The sequence below is a fragment of the Strongylocentrotus purpuratus genome, unplaced genomic scaffold (assembly GCF_000002235.5).
Source record: "Strongylocentrotus purpuratus isolate Spur 01 unplaced genomic scaffold, Spur_5.0 spur5_scaffold_17, whole genome shotgun sequence".
Taxonomy (NCBI): Eukaryota; Metazoa; Echinodermata; class Echinoidea; order Camarodonta; family Strongylocentrotidae; genus Strongylocentrotus; species Strongylocentrotus purpuratus.
Window position 1 is genome coordinate 29,143,380 of NW_022145602.1, and position 12,948 is coordinate 29,156,327.

Consider the following 12,948-nt stretch of genomic DNA (forward strand, 5'->3'; position numbering starts at 1 on the left):
GTCACCATAAGGGCGGGAGATGTCTCTAAATAATTATCAAAGATAAAAGGTGAAAAAATACCTACTTAAAAACAAAACAAATATTCAGGGCTATGTGTCGCCTTGGGGGTGTCCTCCGTCCAACATTTCCCTTTGTTATGAGCTTTTTGGATATTGCTTAGGCCTTATTCATTTTATGAATAACGACCCTCATCCCGTATTATGAATAGCGACCCTAACTCTATATTATGAAAAGCGACCCTCATTTCTTATTTTGAATAGCGAACCTCTACTCCTATTATGAATAGCGACCTTCATTTCGTATTATGAATAGAGACCTCCTACTCTTATTATGAATAGCGAATCTCATTTCTTATTATGAATAGCGACCCTCTTGTCGTATTATGAATAGCGACCCTCTTCTCCTATTATGAATAGCGATCCGCTTCTTCTTTTATGAATAGCGACCCACTTGTGGTATTATGAATAGCGACTCTCATTTCGCATTATAAATAGCGACCCTCTACTCCTATTATGAATAGCGACCCTCTCGTCGTATTATGAATAGCGACCCTCTCGTCGTCTTATGAATAGCGACACTCGTTTCGTATTATGAATAGAGACCCTCTACTCCTATTATGAATAACGGACCTCATTTCGTTATATGAATAGTGAACCTCTACTCCTATTATGAATAGCGACCCTCTCGTCGTATTATGAATAGCGACCCTCTCGTCGTATTATGAATAGAGACCCCCTACTCCTATTATGAATAGCGAACCTCATTTCGTGTTATGAATAGTGACCCTCTACTCCTATTATGAATAGCGACCCTCTCGTCGTATTATGAATAGCGACCCTCATTTCGTATTATGAATAGAGACCCCCTACTCCTATTATAAATAGCGAACCTCATTTCGTATTATGAATTGCGAACCTGTTCTCCTGTTATGAATAGCGACCCTTATGAGTAATGAATCTCATTTCGTATTATGAATAGTGACCATCTTCTCGTATTATGAATAGCGACCCTGATTTCATATTATGAATAGCGACTCTCATCTCACGTTATGAATAGCGGTCCTTATGATTAACGAACCTTATTTCTTTATGAATAGTGACCCTCTTTTACCATTATGTATAGCGGACCTGCAGGTATGGGAAGTTCCACGTTATGAATAGCGGTCCTTATGAATAACGGTCCTTATGAATAGCGAATGGACCCCGCTAAAACAACCCCACCTACCTTCGTAATACTCAATGCACAAGATCGTACGGAATGTCGGGAAATAAAGACAAGGACAATTTTAATACCCTCTTGTATCTCCCATATAAATAATGTTCGGATTACATAATAGGTCATTCTAATGTTCGCACATTCTATAAATGTGATTGACAAGGCTCATTAAATTGCCTTAGGTAGAATTTTCGAAAGTCTTCACGATTATATTGGTGATATTTTTCGTGGTAGATTCTAATGCTCTCATCAGACTAACGAAATGAAAAGCAAATCGGGCAATACCATTAATTATTGTGAAATTCTATTTTTCTTAATCAATTTCTTCTAGTCAAGAACATTTCGGCCATCTTGGAAGTAGCGACGCGCTGGTCTGAGGCAGATTGTGTGGTCTGTCATGATGCCCTTGATCCTCGCCAACACGTCACGCATAGCCGCTTTAAACGTTGGAGCGTACAACATCACTCTCTATATGGCGGAGTATTTTCCTGACTTCAGTGTGGCTTTTCTGGGCTGGGTCACACTGGTGTCGTCCTTCCCAGGCAGTATCTTTGGCGGGCTTCTTTGTGATATCCTGCGAAGAACTTCCGGTATACGCGGACGGCTATGGTTCAGTCTTGTTCTGATGGTAAGAATGATGATGTGCTGAAGGCTCTGTGTACATGCATGAGACTTTATTTTAACTGCACCATTCAATAAGAAGACATCCAGGCATTATAACAATTATGCATAACACGTCCAGGCGCAATTTCCAACCACAGACGTAGCCCTCGAAGCAGGGTGCGATGGCCTAGCTGCGTGGTCTTACATTATTTTGTAATTAAATCAACTTCGACTGCAAACTTGAGTTAAAATAACCTCGCCAAAACAAATATGAGCTCATTCTGAACATTGGTTTGAAAACTTCGGGCGCGGCCGCTGTAGAGGCAATTTTGGCATGAATTGGTTTAAATTGATAAAACCAGCTGAGGAATCGATGACCGTGGAATAGTCACGTGTTGAGATCGGCTGTGCGTTGCATTCTTTAAGAAACTTTGAAAACGCCGGCAATGAAATTAAAGCCTGGTTTTGATTACCGATTGTGGAAAGGCGATAATTATATTTTAATGTCAGATAATTCTTCAGTAATGGCTGGACGGAGCTTCCGCAGAGTCGACGCGTTATCACGTTATTATTATGAAGGAGGGAGTGGGAAAGGGAACAAATATTAAATAGGTATATACTGACACTACTTCAGATTTATGTGTACAGCCATTATACAGAAACCGGAGAGCGCTCTATGTAAACCTCCCCGAAAGGTGACGCAATTGAAAATACATTAAAGCTGTGGTAGCGACGTCGGTAAAACAACCTGCTTTTATTAATCATATTTGTTTAATGGGGCACGTCTCTCTAACCCTATAGCTCCCAGACACGGGTCACGCTGCCTATGAATGGGACCGTATATATCGCTATGCCTTTGAGCAGTGGCCTAAGATGGGTCAGTACATTGAGGAAGCAGAATGGCGTCGTGGCGAGGCCCACCGGTCTTTCTACGTGGATTAACTACAAATGTGAAAGGTCATTGATAGGTGGGAGGTCACAAGAGGGGAAAGTAGTATCCTCTTTTAATGTTCCTTTTCCCCAATCCCTTTTTCCTTCATTTTTCCTGTCCTGTCGGTTTTCTTTTCACCGTTTGAAATGGCAACTTAATCCCCCCCCCCCCCCGATTCCCTTCGCACCCTCCTACTGTCGCTGTTGTTTTGGTTTTCATCTGCAGATTATCGCGTTAGTCGTGTCACCGCTGATCTTTCAAACTCGACGTAAGACAGCTGTTGCTTTATTCGGCATCTATTTTGCCGCCAGAGACTGGTTCTACGTAGTCAATCTCGCCGTCATCTCCGATCTTACATCCCTCGAGTGCAAGACGATCATTTTCGCGCTCAACTTCTTCTTCACAAATTCCTTAGGAGGCGCTGTCAATCTGACTGTTGCTCCGATCGCATCCTTGGTTGGTCTCCGAACAGCGCTGACGATCCTGAGTGTCTTGCTTTGTGGGATCAGTGTTGCTGTTTTCCTCATACCCATTGGAGTCACGGAGCGCCTTGGGGATAGATTTCGAGTGACTGGGAATGAAGAGGAAAATACGACCGAATCTGGAGAAACAACCCCTCTTATGGCTTCATACCGTTCACTCTCGACGTGAACAGGGTGACTCTAGTGTCAATATTAACTTCCATGTACATCACTCAACATCCACTTTATAATCACGGTTTCCATGAAAGTTACCATTATTGGCAAACTTGTAATATCAATAATATAAGTTTTATCCAACGTGGCCCCATTAGTGGTTTCACGAAACAGTGATTTTATTTATCTTATGGAGACGCATTAGAATGAAATGTATTTGAATAGGACTTCCGAAAACTGGCAGCTGTTTTTTCTAAGTTACAATTAATGGTCGATATCTTGTAGGCTTTTGGGGGCACTACAGGCCATAAAGTTGATCTCCTTTTCCATCAATCTGTATGGCATAAAATGCCTGTCATACATGCAAACGTAAACACTGATAAAGATGGAGTTGGATCCTCCCCGTAGCTGAAGGTGGGGTTATAGGATATGGGGAGCGTCAGTTATCATAACGTAATTAGGCTCGACTAGCACTTGTGCTAAATTCTAGTTCCCATCAACAACCTCACCTAAATATTAAGCAATACACATATTTAAGTGTATATCTTTTGTACCTTTAATAGTATGCACAGTTTTGTCTAAATATCGTTTTAAACCCATTAATTGTTCAATTAACATAACTCTTAAGTTATGTATACATGTATCAGTATTATTATTTGCATTGTATGATTGTTCATAATATAATGTACTTTCATTATTGTGATGTATTGTTGTAAATAAATTCAAATTCAAACTTAATACTTCTTTATTAATAATGATGTAGTCGTAGCAACAACAACTCTAATTTTGATAATTGCTGGTCACATTTTGTAGACCATTAATCTTCCTTCTATTTAAACTGTTATCCTCTGTTGAATTTCTTACGTTTTTTACCTTTTAAATTGAGAGTTCCACAGTACTCTATTGGCGGTCCCGTCCTGTTCTCACTTTTTAATTAATTTTAATTTAATACGTTTCTAAACCAGCCTAGTGTCAGCTGCGTAACTTAGGATCCACCCGTAAATACCTAACTCGCAGTGCCACATAGAAGATTAACCCTCCTTTGATTTCATCCCGTCCTGATTTTGGAATCGATCTGTTGTTCAACTTATCTCAAAATCAGCTTGTACGATTACAAACAAATTACAGAGTGCTGCTACTCGCGAATACCACTCCCAATAAATAATCCTCCATCTAGCCTGAGCAGACCTCCCCGTCATACTTTCACTCCACATAACCATTTCAAATTCAATTCCTTTCTATCTCATGCAGATGACCGCGATTTGTGTTATTGCAAAAATGTCATCATCATACTGGCCATGAATGGACTGAACAAAGAGTACACTGAGTACGAATATTGATTTTTTTATTTTATTTATTTATTTTTTTTATTTCTCCTTTTTTCCAAATATAATATAACTGAATAACAAAGAACATATAAATGTAAGATATAATACAACATATACAAACAATAATTTCTTCATGTCAAAATGTTTTGTACATAATATATGTACATATAACAACGAAACTTAATATTTCCATAACATATTATCATAAATTTAAAGTATTATCCGAACTGTTGAAAAAGTGCAGGAGACCGCAATCATAAGCAAAGCTTGACAAGGATGGCGGCCTCAAAAAACAAAAAAAAATGTTAAGGTAAAAACTTAAAATGAAAAGGTGTTTAAACGATCTTTGTGTATGAGTTGGTGAGTGTATGTGGTGTGTGCGTGTGTGTTATTACATCAAAAGCTCTCTTCTAACGAATGCTCCCATCAGGGTGTTTGTCCCATAAATTCCTATGGTGCACACATCATGTTGAGACTACACAGTTATTTTCTTCTTTATCATCAATATGACAGATACAATCTATCTTCTAATCTCTGGTTAGCAATCACGTACATCATGTTCATCGATACACAAATTGCTTCCAGAGAGTGCTCTAATGAGAACAAATTTGCTGCGTAATTTCATTTCACAAGATAACAAAGATAACACCACGTCATGTTTAATTTTCATTTTAATTAACCCTGGGAACAAGTGACTGGGGTGCAATTCTTTCTGTCCCATCGAGACTATCCATAGCTATCCGCCATGGTTACATCGAATTAGCCCATGATGAGTAACCAAGAATGATAATTATTGACAAATGTGAGCCCCAGGAGTACTTCACACGCAATACTGATGCAAGATAAATCTCAATATACACACACACAATCAGGGTAAATTAGGGTCTCCATCATTTTCTAAATCTTGGCATATATACCCCATTCACACCTCATTCATCAAATTAGCATGTTATGATAATTTTCCTTTTTCCTCTCAGAAAAAGCAATCAATCTATTCCTGACTCCCTACCACAAAAGTGTTTCTTATGCTACGGTCACAAAGGTTCGTACGAACGATAATTTCGTACGAATCTCCCTGATTTTCCATTGTCTTCCCGAATTTCCATTGTCTGAAAATCGTTCGTACGGCATTGGTAGCTGCACGTAATTACATTTGTGACCGAGGCTTTAAGTTGTACCATCTTGCTTCTTTTCTTTCTTTTGAAATAGGTTGCACTTCATAATTCAATCTCGTTGGACAGCTGCTTGTGCAAGGCGAGCTAATCATGGATAATTTGCCAACTTGGCATCTTGGACGTAGGCTTGTATTAATTTTTTTTTTTAATCCAACTTCATAATAATAATAATACTTTGTTCTTTTATAGCGATTATATTAGGTTATAGTATATCCAATCACCACCTAACTTTTTTTCTGCGCAGTCAGGTTAAAACTGAACTATATTTTCTTTGTTTAATCCTATTCTATATGGTTGTGGAGTTGAGGCGCTTGACCAATTGAGAGACAAAAGACCTCCTGGGATCGCCTGTTTGAATAAGAAGTTTTTTTAATAGTTTTGTTTACATCTGAACACTTCGATAACATCCGTTGATATCAAATTCTTATTGTAATGAGTCACTAATAAGAGGTAACTTTCGAGGACCCATATATTGCCAACTTTGTTTCGACATTTAGAGGGGTGATAACGTCTTTTTTTGTTTGTTTTTATTTCTGCATTTTCAAAATAGAACATAATCATATACATACAGTTTTAAAAAATCTTCATTTTACATACTTATACATTGTTAAGTACATTAAAATAAGATGCATACAAACACAAATATAACTTCAATGAAAATATATAAATTACAGAAAACGCAGGAGACCGCCATCATTGATAGATGATCCTTCATTTACCTGTCTTTTGCTTCTTGAACCTGAGCATCTGTCAATAATGAGGATAAAAAAAACTTCAAATCTGACAAGCCAGATCATGATTCATTGTGTAGTCGCGGATAACTATCTCGTTTGTAATGTACACAAAAATTATTTTTTTCTGACTTAAAGGCATCGCTAATTAACAATGTTAAAGGTAATACAAAGTTTTGGGACATTTTGAAAATTGGCTGGAAGTGATTCTTTACAATTTTGATATATTTGGATGCCGCTGTGGATGTATTATAATCACTAGAAAATTCAGACCCTAAAACACTTTGGCTTTCGAGAAATATTAAATATAAAAATTTGCCGGTGCTCCCGGTAAATTTTGATGAATTTCAAATAGCTCCTACGGCCGTACAATGGTAGCTCCGACCATAAAAAATCTCAGAATATGTAGTTGTGATATATAATTTTCAAACGGGACGCTAATCCGTTGATTTTAGTCGTCAAACATTGTTTTATAGCTTAATTAATATATTGACCTTGAGAGGGAGCTATACAACATAAAGAGTGTAATATTTAAAATTTCATAACTTTGGACTCGGTTTCAACCGTGACAACGATCACTGAATATTGTAGGATCGCATATGCTTCCAATATGCTCATTTGAACCAAATTCATGACTCCATACAAAAACTTTGTATTACCTTTAAATCTGAGATGCATGGCTCTACGTAATATCAGTGTTTGTGATATGGTGTGATATTCAAGCCACCCAAATTTGCGCTTCAAAATTATCATGAAGTGCCTCAAAAAAGTTTTAAAAAATTGCGTGACCGGTTTTACCATACTCATTTTCTCCAATAGACTGTAGTAAAAACCGTTGCGAAAATGGAAATTTGATTTCGATTTCCAATCATATATTGATAATACCTAGGTCACATATACACCAGGCCCCGTACGATTTCCCCTACCCGGCGGCTTACCGTGGATTTAGAGATCGTACGGGAACCTTCCGATTTTCATTTCTACGGCATGTGTGGTCACATATTCTGCGGCGCCCGGGAGGTGCCAGGAGAAAATTGGTCGAGTGAAATGCAAGGCGCCCGTAAGGGTGACGGCAGGGTGCCGGCCGAGTGCCGGCCGGTAACCTTACGGGCTCCGTCCGATGAGCAGGTGTACCGATGGCTCCCGAAAGGTGCCCGGCCGGGGTCCTCAAGGCGCCCGGCCGGGTGCCGTGCGGTGCACTGAACTACAGAGTGAGTCAGAAAAAATGTCCCACTTTTTTAAATTTGTATAGTTTGAATAGTATGAATATTTAATCATGGGTTTCATGATATATCTTGATAGAGTTATCCTCCCAGTACATTTAGGTACCATTTTCATTTGAATCTCTGCATGCATCACTGAATATCAGACAATCTTTACAAGACTGCCACAAGACTGCCTGATCTCACTTGCGCCAAATTACTGGGTGAGGAATAAAACAGTGCATTGAACAAAGACGGTTAGACACGCGCGCACACACACACACCCACACACACACGCACACGCACACACAACACATACAACACACACGGTGACAATTGTGTCATAATTACCCCTTTTCTGATTGAGCATTGATTTTTATCAAGATCGCTGAATGTTTAAGTGGCACAACCTTAAAAAGCTTTCCCTTTTGTACACATTCACTACCACCATCATGTTATCATCATCATCATCATTGTCATGATCCTAATCTTCATCATCATCATCATTATCACCATCATCATCATCATCATGAGCACAACATCCGCCAATACGCACCAAGAGGACAGCGGCCACTCAACTTTTCGTATGATAAGAAGAATTCCCGAAAAAATTAACAGTTTGGGTGGGCCTTGTCGGGAATGGAATGCTCATGTGTGTGCGTGTGCCTGTGCATGTGCGTGTGTGCGTGTGTTTGTGTGTTTTTCTCTGTCTGGCTAATTGGATAATTGAAAAAAACTGGCTGTCTTTGTTCAAAACATTATTTTATTCCTCGCCTAGCAACTTAGCGCAAGTGAGATCTGGCAGTCTTGTAAAGATTGTCTGATGTTCAGTCATGCGTGCAGAGATTCAAATGAAAATGGTACCTAAATGTACTGGGAGGATAACTCTATCAAGACATATCATGAAACTCATGATTAAATATTCATACTTCAAACAATACAACTTTTAAAAAGTGGGATATTTTTCTGACTCACTCTATATGTGTCCTCTGGTATCCGCACCTCCTGTATTTAAAACTGCGTTGTACATTTCGAGATGCCGCCGTGAGGGACCCGCACGGGCAATATTCATTTTAAATGCCCCCCGGACGGCAGACGCCTGTTGGTGTGCATATCATCCGGGGATCTTGAAGGGCCCGTGAGGGCGCCGTAGGGTACACGTACGGAACCCTTGAGCACCGCAAGGCGCCCGTAAAGATTTTTCAGAGAATCGACCCCCAAAATCGTGAGGTTCCCGTCCGGGCACCGTCCGGAACCCGCATGGGACCCGTTAGGTGCCCTACGGGCCCCTTACGGACTTTATATGGCCTAACGGTCAGATTAAAACGCCGGGAGAATTAGGAGCAGCCAACTCAGCACCACGGCGCCCGTACGGCTTAAAAAACTGCCCCGGCGCCGGTAGGAACTTTACGGCAACCGGCCGGACACCGGCCGAAAATTTCCAAATGTCTGTTTTTACTCGCCGTACGGGCCCGGAGTGTATATGTGAAAGCCCCATAAGGGTGCCGGCAATTAGATGCCTTCCGGTGAGCTTACGGGCTCCGTCCGATGAGCAGGTGCACCCATGGCTCCCGGAAGGTGCCCTGTCGGGGCCCGCCCGGGTCCCGTGCGGTGCACTAACTATGTGTCCTCTGGCATCCGCACCTACTGTATATAAAGCTGCGTTGTACATTTTGAGATGCCGCCTTGAGGGGCTCAGACGGGCAATATTTATTTCAAATGGCCCCCGGCCGGACGGCACACGCCGTACAGTACGATACGTACGGTACCCTTGAATACCGCAAGACGCCCGTAAAGATTTTTCTTGAGAATTGACCCACAAAAATCGTGAGAGGCCGTCTGGGCACCGTCCAGGGCCCGCACGGGACCCGCAAGGTTCCCTACGCACCACGGCACCCGTACGACTTAAAAAATTGTCCCGGCGCTCGTAGGAACTTTACGGCAGCCGGCCGGACACCGGCCGAATGTTCCCAAAATGTCTGTATAAAAAATTATGTGAAAGCCCCATAATCAGACAGAAGATCGGCTTGTAAAAGTCATGGAGTTCCTGACTGACCTAAAGGCTTATAATTATCATTGCAGCATGAGCTAAATCTGGGATTTTGTTTCAGAATCTGAGACAACGTTACCGAGTCACAAACTGAACTGACACCATAGATCTCCCTGTCTCATCTCTCTCTCTCTCTCTCTCTGTCTCTCTGTGTGTCTCTCGTATCCTCTATACATGCTTGCTCGAATCTCTATCTTCCTCTCTCTACCTCTCTGATATGCCTGCATCCCGTCTATCCTTCCACCGTCTCCACCCCCCCCCCCCCTCTCTCTCTCGTATCCTATATACAGGCTTGCTCCAATCTCTTTCTCTCTCTATTAATATGCCTGCTCCATGTCTATCACTTCCCCCTTTTTTTTTCTCTCTCTCTGTCTCTGTCTCTCTCTCTCTCTCTCTCTGTGTCTCTCTCTCGTATCCTCTATACCCGCTTGCTCCATTTCTCTCTCTACCTCTCTGATATGCATGCTCCCTGATATGCCTGCTCCCTGTCTATCTCTCCACCCCACTATCTCAATATCTCTCTCTCTCCTTTTTGTTGTTCTCGTAATTACCCCTCTCACGACATGAACAAAAGTAAATGACACGAGGAGAAATTATTACGTCACTCCATTTAATGAGACTGCTTTGTGCACACCGTGTCAGAGAATAAAGCAGCTGATTAACAATCGGAACATACTGTTTAGATCATTGATTCCTTTTGAGGGGAGTGTATCATCTTTTGGACAACTGCACGTAAACGAATAGACTCACTGAATGGACTTGATTAACTGGGTCAGCGCGCTGGCGTTCGCGAAACAGACCGAAGTTCTCCCCACGCTTCGGTTTCGCGTATGTTGCACGCACGTGAATACGTGGGCCTTCTGCGGTCGCGTCGTCCGTAGACGTATAATACGGTATTATACCGCGGCCGTCAGATGGTAAAACGGTCTAACTCGAAATTTTGACTTTTTGAAGTAAATTCACTTTCCGAGTAATGTGAGGGCGCTATTTCCAATGGTGCTATCGAGAAAATCCCATCATGTCTTCTTTTAGAGATAATTTCCGCTATCTTGGTACTTTTTTGTATTTTTCCTTCAGATTTGATGGTAAAACGGTCTATCTCTGAGTTAGCCCATTGCCGGTAATATCGTGTGGGGGTAAAACGAGCTATCTTTAACATAAACCTTTTAACCTTCTGAATTGAGATTTTTTAATCATCGCTGTCAGATGGTAAAATGGTCTATCTTCGATTTAGTAGTATGGCAATAGTGTTTATGGTCTTTCTAGAAGATAGACCATTTTACCATTTTATGGTGTGTAGTGGGAGTGTATTCATGTGCTGTGGTTAAACAGTCTATCTGCACAAAAATCTCATTTATTTTATAATTAAAACCCCAAATAAGCACAAAATTCTTCAGTTATCAGTGTTTAATATGCTTCTTCTTGTCCTATTGCTAAAAATGGATTATACCCATCTCCTAAAAAAGCTGAAACCTCTAAACTTCAAAGTCTTTTTTCTCAGAACAGCGATTTTCGAGTTAGACCGTTTTACCATCTGACGGCCGACCAGTGGGGTGTTTCATAGAGAGTTCGTAAAGTTACGCATGACTTTACGAACGACTTGTATATGAAGTGCCAGATAGGATGCCCAAAGTTTTTTTCAGATATTTCCAATAACCTCAATTAAATTATGGCAAAAATATACTTTGCATTAAAAATGGTTGTTATAATAAGAATGTTAATCTACATCTGCAAAGTTCAACTTAATAAATAATAATCAATAATGATTGAGCAACCCACTTGGCTTTTCATATACAAGTCGTTCGTAAATTCATGCGTAACTTTACGAACAGCTTTATGAAACAACCCCCCCCCCCCCGATTGGCCCCGAGTAGGGCCACTGGAAAGACACATAGTCTCGTCATGATACACTCCCTTTAAAGGGATAGTTGAGTTCTGTTGCAGAGGGCGCTACACACAATATTTTTTTGTGAGAGAATGAAAAACTGAGTGTCAAATTTGAAAGAACATAATATTTAAATGACAAAATCATCCTTGTTTGATCAAAATCTGTTCAGAGATGGCTGAAATATACCGATTTCTAATATTTGTGTACCACCACAATAGATATTTGAAAAATTTGAAAAAACCGTTGAAAAAAACGAAATAACGCCTTTTACGTCCTATTTCAGCCAACGACGATGTTGGCTTTTTTTGTTGGCATTTTCGTATAGCTTATAATACCCACAATTAGCCGGCTCGTGTATTGTTATTTTCTATTCAATAATTAATTAACGGTCACCATGTTTTTTTTCAAAAGTGGAGCTGAATTGGTATGATCGTATTGGCTAAATTTCACACATTTTGGGGTCTAAAATTACCTCCATAGCAATTTTAGGTTCTAATAGGGTACTATAAATGTCATAGATAAGAATAAGAGCCATAACCATGCACTTTGAAGGCATTTGCGGTCTGAAAACAGAACTCAACTATCCCTTTAATGTATACACCTCAATGGTTACCTTTCCACGTTTCCTCTACATAATTATGAAGCACAGTCATGTACAAGATCGTACGCTTCGATGCATTATATCAAACAATCAAACATATTGCTCCGGTTGTCTCATTTTCGCTCGCTGGACGTATATAGCAGACGACAATCGGCGGATTAGACGACACTTGGTAGTGAATTTGTATGTGAGATTGCTTTGCTAAATGTAGTGGGCCAGTAAATGGGTTGGAGACGACAAGTTCAAATATAAATGAAAACAAAAGAAGCTCGGATATACAATTGAAGTCCACTTTATTAATTATATAAGTCAGCCGAAGCTGCAATCGTTACAAACGAAGAGTAACTATTTTAGAAACATTTTAAATATAAGCTGCTTCTCTCAGAGGCTGGGCGGCCCTATCGACAGTAAACTAGCAGCACATCCTAAGCATGTTAACGGAATGAAATAAACTCAACTAAACTCAACTAAAACTCAATTAAAAACTCAAATAAACTGACCTCAAAATCCCGCACATGGCATTTAAATACTCCAGCACTCGACGAGGCTTAGATACCACATGAGATTACCAGCCAATCAGGAGGACCC